The sequence below is a fragment of the Triticum aestivum genome, chromosome 3D (assembly GCF_018294505.1).
Source record: "Triticum aestivum cultivar Chinese Spring chromosome 3D, IWGSC CS RefSeq v2.1, whole genome shotgun sequence".
In the NCBI taxonomy this organism is placed as follows: domain Eukaryota; kingdom Viridiplantae; phylum Streptophyta; class Magnoliopsida; order Poales; family Poaceae; genus Triticum; species Triticum aestivum.
In genome coordinates this window covers 599070068-599081610 of record NC_057802.1, presented here as the reverse complement: position 1 = coordinate 599081610, position 11543 = coordinate 599070068, and positions in this window count along the sequence as shown.

Here is an 11543-nt window from a genome sequence, read left to right as displayed (position 1 = left end):
TTGGTATGCTTTAAGTGTTAATAGAACATGCATGGTGCTTCCCATCATGGAAACTGACCAATAGATGCACCCGGTTCGCTAGATACATCGTTTCCCCTAGTACAGATTTGGTAGCAAGGAGGAAGCATTAAGAAGGCAGTTAGTGGTAGGGAGTAATTGACGGAAACAAATTATAATTAGTGCGCCACATGCAAACCACCTAGGCCCACTTCTCTAATCAGACGTTCCAGGAGACTTCAATCCAACGATGCAGCACTAGTCTGATGGGAGGCAGCTATCAGTAGTCTGATTGCTAGCGTTGCCCAATTATGAATGTGCGGCGTCTCTAATTCTGTCAACCCTAGTGCTAATTATTTCTGAATTAGAAAAGTTATATTTCCATTTATTTCATTCATATATAACCAAATACATATGTACAGTATATATTAGACTGTCGAACATGTAGATGGTTGTTGTGTGCTATACTTGTTCCTAGTGGAGAGCACTCGAATTTTTATCCTCTTCACTATAAAGTTTACACTTACACAAATACAACCGAGTAGTTCATCCACTACTAGCACCAATAGTGATTGTATGTTCACACATATGTAGTTGTTCCGTTCAGCTGTTCGCTTCTGCTACACACTTTTTCGCTCATAGTCAGTGACCTTGTTGCCCTCTTGTGCCATTTCACTGAAAGAACTTGAATAATTGTTGTCTCCACTGAAAAAGAAAATAGTGATGGTTTAGATTTAAATCATGTCATTAGAAGTTAGACCATCTCATTTGTGTAAAGTGACACTCTTAAATGTAACTCTCTGGAACTAGTTTGCACAAAACTTCATTTCAATCACCGAATTGAAGCCACTCGATTCAAACACATTTTGAAACAAAAGTAATACATAATGCACTGCATAACATAAGTTTGAACTACTTGATTCAAGATACTCGATTCGAAGAACATATAACTACTTCTAACATACTAAACTTAACTAACTAATCTTCTTCGGCCTCGAGCACGTCCCAATCCACACCGTCATCGCTGGATCTTTCCTCGTCAGATCCGTCTTCCCTGGAGCAGCGGTTGGTAGAAGGGCCAGCCCCATCGGCACGTTTTATATCGACAATCATATGGCCACCAGCCACTTTTTCTTTACCCAGGATGGCCGCCAAATCATGGACCATAAAATTTCTGATCCAACATCAGAGCCGACTCATTTTTAGACAGCAATGCGGATACCTCACTAGAAAGCTTCCATGGAACAAGAATTTTTTGTGGTGCAGAAAAATGAGAGTTGAGCACTTGTTCCTCCTATCTCAGGAGTCAATGTGATTAACTCTAAATACGTCTTTAAAGTCAAGAAACATGCTGATAGATTTGTTGAGCACTATAATGCTCATCTGGTTTCCAAAGGTTTTAAGCAACGCTATGGTCTTGATTGCGAAGACACTTTCAGTCTAGCTATCAAGCCTACCACCATTTGTCTTCTTCTTATGTTGGCAGTTACTCTTGGTTGGTGTGTTCACCAGTTGGATGTTCGGAATGCATTTCTTCATGGTGTCTTAGAGGAAGAGGTTTACATGCGGCAACCTCCTTGTTTTATTGATCCTGATCGGCTCATCATCTTTGTCGGCTGATCAAGGCAATTTATGGTCTCTAACAGGCTTCCCGTTCCTGGCAGGCTCGTCTTGGTTCAGCTCTTCGGTCACATGGTTTTTTCCATCTACCACAAACACGTATTTGTTTCTTCTCCAGTGCCATGAGGTCAGTATGTATCTATTGGTTTATGCCGACAATTTATTCTCATCCGTTTTTCACTTCCTAGGGCCGACCAATAGCTAGTAAATCTTCCACATGGCTTTGTTGTGAAGGATCTTGATCCGCTTCACTATTTTTTGTGTCTAGAGGTTACACATACAGTTGATGGTCAATCTATCACTCAAAAAATATTCTCTAGATCTCCTTCGACGTGCTGGGATGCTGAACTGTAAGCCTGTCTCTACACCCAGGTATGTGACTGAGAAGCTAACAATTGATGCTGATGTGCTTCTTGCTGCTGCTGATGCTACTGAGTATCGCAGTATTGTTCGTGGACTGCAATACCTCACCACCACTTGACCAGATATTTCATTTGCAGTTAACCATGCCTACCAGTATCTTCATGCACCTCGTGATACCCACTGGTCTGCAATTAAACACATGCGTTATCTTTGTCTCACAGTCTCGTTTGTCAACATCTTCGGCCTGCATCTTCTATATTATTGACTGCTTTCTCTGATGCAGACTGGGCGGGGAGACCTAATGGTAGGCGATCCACGAGGGATATGTTGTGTTTTTTGGTTCGAATTTGACCGCCTAGAATTCTCAGAAGCAACCCACTGTCTCTTGGAGTAATAAAGAAGTTGAGTACAAGGCTGACACTAATGCCACTGCCGATCTCGTTTGGGTACAGTTCCTGCTGCGAGAGTTGGGTGTTCCTCAAAACATGCCTCTGGTTCTCTCGTGTGACAATATTGGAGCCACTTATCTCTCATTTAATCATGTCTTCCATGCACGGATGAAGCATATTGAAGTTGATTTCCATTTTGTGAGGGAACGTGTTGCACAAAAGCTACTACAGATTGAGTTCATCTCGTCTAAAGATCAACATCCTGACATCTTACTAAGCCGCTGCCACTTTCCTTGTTTGAAGTCTGTAGACGCTATCTCAACCTTCTTTACACCGGTTCGGATTGAGGAAGGGTGTTAGAATTCATGTTGTATACGTTTAGGATTTTAACATACTTTAAATGCCCTATACTTTTATTAAACTTTGGTGATATATAAAGAGGTGCCCCGAACCCCTTGAGGACGTGCGATTCCACAAACCCTTCTATTTTTATTTTTTACAACTTTTATTTTTGAAAAGGTGTAAATGGATTCTAGAAAAGATGAAACTTGCCACGATCACATGGCATGCCCATAGGGTGTGTGGTAAAAAATGAGAGAGTTATAGAAAAATTGTGATGCCCTTCGCTTAGAAACTGAAGAGGTTTGGGGAAAGTATTCTAAAAAGTTAAGACTATCATTTATTAATTTTCCGTGGAAGTAACCATATCCGTGGCAACCATTTCCTAAATAATAATAATAATAATAATGATGTTGATAACATGGCATCACCCACGGTGATGCATAGATGATATATCTCACGGTGGGTGATACGTCTCACTACTAGAAAAAGGCCTGTTAGTGGCGCATCTATTTTTACCATAAGTGGCGCACTATAAGTGCACCACTATTACCACGCCACTAGTAACAAATACTAATGGCGCACCCCTATTGCGCCATTAGTATACCAGATAATAGTGGCGCAGATGGTAGTGCGCCATTACTATGTCCAACAGTGCGCCATTACTATGCCTCCCGGGGGGCCATATTTACCTTGTGCTCTGGGTTACTAATGGCACACTTTTAGATAATGCGCCACTGGTGTGTTTATTTCTGTGCGCCACTAAAGTGCAATATGGTGCGGCACTACTATGAATATTAGGAATTTTTTTTTGCTTTTCTGATATTTGCACAGGTTATAAAATACATTACAGCACATAATATAAACAACAGATTTATCGAATACAATAGAAGATTAGTCTCTGAATACAATTCATCATATTAGTCTCCGAATTCAAAATACCGAACAAAGTTAGAACATTACAAGTCTCGAGACCGCGAATAGCGAGTTTGTCTTCACATTACAAGTCGATATCGATCATCTAAACTACCATCACATAGAAGAGAGTTGCGGTCACGGTGAGAATCATCGCGATGAAACTGGTCTTCATCCGGTTCCTCCTCCACTCCCTCCTCTCTCCGGCTAGATAGCGCGTGTATCTAGCTTCCGCCTCAGCCCTAGGGGTGTACCCTTTGTAGCTGTTACCGCTGAAACGGTGAACCTGTCTCCGACACTCCTCCCAGTCGTCGTAGACTCCGGGAACCTTACCCTTGTACACGACATACAATGGCATCTCTATGCACTAGAGAAACAAAACGTTAGTAGCAATTCACAGACAATACATAAACAATATATAAGTATTCAACAAAAGGATCGGAAGAGAAAAGCAATAAATTAATAGCACGATTCATGGTCCTACTAATAAATAGCATCGATTACATATAAGTTGAACGACTGTCCAAACTAAAGAGACATACAAGTTCATTAAAGTTTAATTACAACATGAGCTAATCGATATTTCAGAACTACATAGCATCATTACTTTCGACTCGACTCAGGGACCGGAGCGTGGATGAAGCCGCCGTCTTTCGTGATGGTCATGAAATCATGATCGTTGTCAGCCTGCATTTGTAGCGTTGTTTCTATTTCACTGTTGGACGGTTGATATCTGAGGTAGAACTGCCCCGAGGTACGAAGGACATCTTGATGGATGATTTCCGCAAACTCCGACTGGATGCGAAAGAATTTTTGTCTGATGTCCGCGTCCTGGATTGCCGACAAGCGTGCGGCCCAATCTTTGAGATTAGTTGGTAGCAGAAGGTGATTATGGTCCCGTACGATCGCCCGCATGTGATGGAGGGCGTAGTAGGCATCCTTCTGACCGCCAGGCGGCTGCTTGACGCAGGGGAACGTCGTTACGTGGGTGAACACGTGCTTGCCGTACCTACAAATTGGCCTCCTGAAGGTGCCTCCAGATTTGGCGTAGCCGGGGAGAGCATCATCAAGAACTTTCTTGATATTTGTGTAGTCTTTCTTCGACTGACGGTCCGAGTCGAAATACGTGGCCATGGAATATTTCGGGCTTAAGAGGATGAGTGTGCAATGTGTGTCACTGCACAAAACACATAATGTTAAAAAAAAGATCGAAATCTAAGAAATCATATGTTACGGGGCGGTGAGGGGATGACTTACTTGGGAAAGTAAGGCACGAGGAAGTTATCCTTATCTGGGTTTGCCAGAATGACGCCTTCGAGGTATGAACTCGTGACTTGCCGGTCCCCAGCGCTGCCCAAGATCTTGGCACGCATGTAGAAGGGGTCGACTATCACGATGTCCGGGGTCTTGTCTCTAATGACCCGCATCTCCATACTGAGCGAAAATAGCCGAGTGATGGTGTAGTGCAGCGGATGAAGGTTAAACATAGCGAAGATGTCATCAAACCGCAGGACGATCATACCCCCGATGGTGCTATCGACAAAGCCCTTGCCCTCTGGCACCTTGGCCACAAAAACCGGGTATGCCACATCATTCTCGGAGAGACGCCGCTTCTCCAAAGAAAGAACACTGTCATGCAGACTCCGCATAGCACCGGTTGCAGCATTGGGCAGATTAGTCGGTAGCATCGGCCTACCCGCCACATGCACCCTCCTCGAGATATCCTTAGGTGAAGGTGGCCGGTCCTGAGCACGGATCGTACTCGGTGCCGGCTGGCTCGCACCCTTGTTTTTTTTTCTTTTCCGTCCCTTCTGCTTCTTCTGCTGTAATGGGATCGAGTTCTGTTCAGAGACCACCTTCTTGAGTGTGTTGGGGCTGATAATATTTCGCACCTCGGCTATCTGAGGCTCGGTGAAGGCGGCAGCTGGAGGTGTCTCTTGAGAACTGAACGCCAGACGACGCCTGTTGCAATTGGGTTTCTCCAGGTACCAGCTAGATCGCGATCGTCTTTTGCAGGGTTGGGTTCTTGAGAAGGAGGCCCCAAGAATTCGTCACCGTACCCATGTTTGTTGAAGTACTTATCGATGTTGGTAAATGTACCGTCGTCGTCATCCGGATCCTGTGCCATATGCATGCCGGATCAGCTGACGGCGGTAGCGTTGCGGCGGTCTGGCCATGGCTTGGCGCCGGCACGACTGGCGGTGTTGTCTGTGGGGTGGTGTCCCCCACCCCCAAACGAATCTGTCTCTTCGGCAAAAGCAGGGGCCAGCTTAAGCAGGCCCTGAGGGTCATCACATCATCTTCGTCGGCCCCATGGGGTCAAAACGGAGGTAACAAGTCGTCGCAGCCCCGCAGCACCCGAACCAGTTGAACCCTATACACGGTGGGTGGCATCGGATTACCGTGGAACACGCGGTTGCCCGGTTGACCGATTCTGGCCTTGACGACATCGATCAACTCGCCGCCCACGAAGTGCAGGAGAGTGCATGGAACGTCGGCGGCGCCCTGCGAAAACATGTAGGGCGTCAGGGATGCCCAGTCAAAGGCAAGGAGATGAAGTCATCGGCCGAGAGGCTTAGTTACCGTGATGGCATCGAGCTCGGGTAATGTCGAGGCACCGCCAACGGCGGGCGTGCAAGTGACGGAGGGGCCGCTTGCTGCCGAGGTGCCGGCCGGCGTATTCTTCCCACACCCGGGTGCATTAAGCTCCAATGTCGGCGCCGACGCCGGAGACACCAATGCCGTCTCCGCCGGAGACACCAATGCCGCCGCCGGCGCGTTGTGCGAGTTGCTGCCCGTGAAGCTGGGAATCGGGGGCGGCCCCTGTTGGCCGCCCGCAATCCACGCCTGCAGCCCCTCAATCAAGGTAGGCACAATGGCGGTGATCGTCGCTCCCAGTTGGTCTTGCACTTGCTCTTGGACTATCTCCGGAATCCGCGCCACTTTTGCCTTGAGTTCTTGAACCTCACGCTCCTGGCTTTTCGAGCTGGTCTTTCTCTCCTTTTGCCTAGCGGTATAGTATTCCGACCATTTCGTGGACAAGCCTTTGCCGGCCACACGACCAGCTGACGACGGCTTACAGAACTTATCCTTGTGTTTCATTACGTTCAACGCCCTATTTAAAGTGGTGTCCCAAGGGGAGCTCTGAGACGACCCCGTGCTACTGCTTTCAGTGTCCTGCGGAAGGAACGTGAACCATTTTGAAATTTGGCTTCATTAATTAGAATGCAACCATATTGAGCTAATTCCGCGGGGGTGTATTCCTTACTAGAACAAGCTCAAGCGCCTTGGTCTTCGGATCCGTGGTAAGCTCCTTTGTTACCGGGTCCACCTTGTACCGGGCCCTGACATAGTTCCTGGTCTGCTTGTCACGGTATTTATCGCAAGAGGGGCGGTAGGCCTTGCTCGGCACGCTCTGCGTCCTCCTTGTCCCATATAGGTTCCGCCACTCTATAACCGCCGGGACCGAGTTTGTGGACCCCTAAGTTCAAGTCCCGCATATCTTTCCCCCACTGACTTGATTCCGCGGACCCCGGGGACTCGCACTTGATCTTGAACTCCAGGTAGTCAGCTTCGCTGATCGAAGGATTTGTCTCCTTGATCTTCTCATAACTATCACCTCTTAGAATCCTTCTCTCACCGCGGCTCTCCAAGTAGCCAGGGCCGTGCTCATCTTCGTGAGCGCGGCACTGTTCACTTTATTCCCTGAGAGGCGTGTGTTTGCGAAGTCACCGGGGAACTTGTATCGTTCGTGCAGCTTCGTGAAGAGGAGGTTGCGCAAATTCCCTCGGTCACGATGCCTTAGGTTCTTGGTGTTGATCGAGACAGTGCTCCGGAGAATGCACCTGAGTTGTCCCGAGTACCCACTGACTAATTCTTTGGGCGCCGTTGGATGCCCACTTGAGGACACTTTAGTAAATTCCTCCTTGACGGTGCTGAGCACGTTCAGGCGCCGGTCCTTCCGTTGCCTCTTCGGTTGGCTGCCATCTGTGCGTGCGCTGCCATCATCAGTGGTGGCATCCTCGGCGGCACCATCAGTGGTGTCATCCCCGACGCCACTAGGGGTTGTGTAGTCGGGATCGGTGTCTTCCGCGGCGTCCTCATAGCGGTGAGGTTCTTCCTCCATCTCCTGGGACAGCTCCCAGAATTGCTTGCCCGAACCGCAGGCCTCATCGTTGTCGGCCATGTTCGCTCTAAATAGGAAAAAAGGCTACTAGAGTTATTTCTTAAATGCAGTCTAGGAAAAAATAAATCCACAAGTCAATATATCAGGACCCATCACATCTTCATAGTCTCGATGGGGCCTCAAATGCCCTTCCTCATCTACAACAAGTTGTCCGCCTCAATCGATGGATTTTCTCCGGTGAAAGTTCCAGTCTACTAGTAGAGGGGAAAACATGAGGAGCAGCTTGTAGGTTTGCTTGCTCCGGTGGGACGGGATGGAGGATATAGCGGTAGCAACTCAAAGCAGTAGCAGTAGCACCCCTATATCATACATACATTTATTTTTTGCCCTGCTGCTCTTACTAGTTTTAGCTTATCAAAATGGATGTATGTATCACATGTTTCTGACACTAGATTTGTATTGCTGGTAGGTTATTTTGTGTATGTGATCTAAAATAAATACAAAAATATCGGCTGATTCTACTGTAATGCATTATTAGTCTCAAAACTTTCAGTTATGTTTGCAATATTAACAGGAGTACACTACTAGAGTTAACAAATTGGGCATCTTCTAGGTCAAACTATAAATGTTGATTAATTTTTGTTTCGGTTGAGAATCGGGCACCTTCTAGGTCAAAAAAATTGGGCATGACCTTTGCTAATTTTCTTGACCTAGGAGTGCCCCATTCTCAACCGAAACGGAAATTAATCAACATTTCAGGAGAAAGGGGTAACGAAGTGATGGGGCAAATGTGCCAGGCACCACAATGTGATCACAGAAACAAAGCAGCACCAAATCAGTTATCCTAGCATAGTATGAATATGGAGAACAGAAGCAACAGTTTCTGTTCCTGCATACGGCACTTCCAAATTATGCTAGCTATCCATGTTTCAATTTTCTTTCAGTACTCCATACAGCAGGCAGCATTCTAACAAAAAGAAACTCTAGGCCACAGTTAGACCAAATAGCTGAATTTTCATGTAAGTAAGCAACATGATCCTCAGACTGAAGTTGAATTAGTGAAACTGTCGCATATTTCTTCACAGTGAAGCAGCAGGTGAACAAGTGCAGGATTCGTAGACTTGAGTGACTTGGTATTTGGGTACTAAAAGCAGATGGAAAATCTGAGTGAACTAAAAGCATTCTAACAAAAAATCTGAGTGAAATAAAAGCAAGGTGACACAGGGCACGGATGCAAAAGATGGAAAATCTACAGCTAACCCAATTTAACCTACATTGATATCATTCCAGCCTTTCAAGTGGAAGATGACCCAGCTAACCCAATTGTTTCAAGGCCGGATTTTGGAAGAACTAAAAAATCCAGTATCACTAATTAGATGCACCAGGCCTCTGTTTCTTCTCAGTTCTCAGCTTGAATTAATAAATATACCTTTTTATGCAAAGGTTAGAACTTGTAAGCAGTTGTTGATCAAGTTTCTACTTGTTTGAGATTAAAAAGACTGCCAAGTCTAGTGTATAAGCTACACGGCAGGGTTTCAAACCCAACTTTCGCTCTTCTGAACATATGCAACGCTCCTGCATATAAGCTTGTATATGCTGCATATCAGTTTTGTAATGTTGTGATGATATACCATATAGTACAAGATTAGGCATGCTCAAATCTCTGAAGATTTGTAGTACCATGTGCAAATCTGCAGATTCAGGTGTAGTAATTCAAACCATACGCGATTGCACATTTGTGTGCACAAATCTGAATATATCTAACTGACAGCAAACGCAGAGTGCATTCAGGATCCACTTCCCAGCATCTAAATTCACCCAACAAGTCCTAAAATTTGCACAACTGGAAAGTACAGAGCTAAGAACAGCATGAAAACAGCAAGGATTTTAATTGCCTATACCAGCGGGGCGTTTGCAGGCTTCGTTTGCTGCAGGATGGCGGCGAATTTCCTGTTGTGGAGCGCGTGGAAGACGAGGTGGGGCGGCGGGTAGGCGGGCACCTTGGCGTGCAGGCGCTCCTGGGCGACGAAGCGGCAGAGGTCGAGTGCGTAGTGCTTGAGCAGCTCCCCGGAGAGCGCCTCCAGCCACGTCTCCTCCACGAGCAGCTCCGGACTCGGCGAGGCGGAGGTTGCGGCGCGCGCGGGCGAGGGCAAGGTTGGTGTCGGCCCTGCGGCGCTGCTCCGGCGAGAGCGGGGTGGGTTCGGAGGGGGAGGAAGGGGAGGATGAGGATAGGGAGGCGGCTGGGCGCGGATTGGGAGCCGACGCGTCCCACGGGCGAGGGCGGCGGCGCACGTAGGTGCGGCGGCGCAGTGGGTCGGGGCTGAGAGAGATGTGAGATTGGGGATCGGGGATTGGGGATTTTAGTGGGGGAGGGTTAGCAATGGCGCACCTTCTAGGGGTGCGCCATAAACACTGCGATAGCAATGGCGCACCTTCTCCTGGTGTGCCATTACTATTTTTTTGGATTTTTAGTTGCATGGAATAATTTTTTAGAAAATGACCATAAATTTGAAAATGTTACGATATAAGTAGTTATTACTAATTTTCAAATACTTGCGTTGCAAAACATTTATGAATATGAAAAAATATCATCAAATTTGAAAAAAATCATGAATTCAAAAAATGTCCATGAAATTTAAAAATATTCATGAGTTCAAAAAATATTAACAAATTCAATACTTTTTGTGAGTTAGAAATTCAATACCAGAATAAACCTAAATAAAAATTGGTATACCAATGGCGCACCTCCTAGGGGTGCGCCATAAGTACCTTGATAGCAATGGCGCACCTTCTCCTGGTGCGCCATTAGTAACTTTTTTTTTGGATTTTTAGTTGCATTCATTTGTGAATTGGTAAAACATTTATAAATATGAAAAAATATCATCAAATTTGAAAAAATATTCATGAATTCAAAAAGTGCTCATGAAATTTAAAAATATTAATGAGTTCAAAAAATATTAACAAATTCAATACTTTCTGTGAGTTAGAAATTCAATACCAGAATAAACATAAATAAAAATTGGTATACCAGAATAAACATAAATAAATATTCATGAGGACTAGAACAGAAGAAATGTCATTTCCATATGTCGAAATACAATCAAGAAATGAAGACTACAATTTAAATACAATCGATCTTAGCTAGCTATGTTTTCACAATCTTCTTGCCCTTCTTTTTCGCAAATGGAGTTCTTCTCTTGAACGGACGTCCTTTAGGTAGGGTGGTCCTGCTTCTTCTTGTGGTGTATGGTACTTCATCGTCGTCGTCATGTTCCATCTTCGGGTCGCCGTACTTGTCGAAGTCTTGCTCATTGGCGACTCCATCCATTCCGATGATCTTCCTTTTGCCTCTCCTCACGACAACACGACTGGGCTTTGACGGGTCGGTAATGAAGAAGCATTGGTCCACTTGGGAAGCCAGTACCCATGGCTCATTTTTCGCGGTGACGTTTGCGCCCGCGGTCTTGGATTTGGCTTCGGGTATAACCATGGTGGTGAAATACCGGTGTTCTTTTAGGACGCTCTTGGCCCATCTGACACGGAATATCGGGACCTTCTCTCCAGCGTAGCTCAGCTCCCAGACCTCCTCGATCCTTCCGTAGTATCTGTCCTTGTCGTTACCGGTGTAGGATTCCATCGTTACCCCGGAGTTCTGATAATCATCGCTCTTCATGTCCTTTTCCTCGGTGTAGAATGTGTAGCCGTTGATATTGTACGCCTCATAGGTCATCAGGTTGTGCTCGGCACCCTGTGACAAGGCGAATATGAGTTTTTCTTCTGCGGAAGAATCCTCA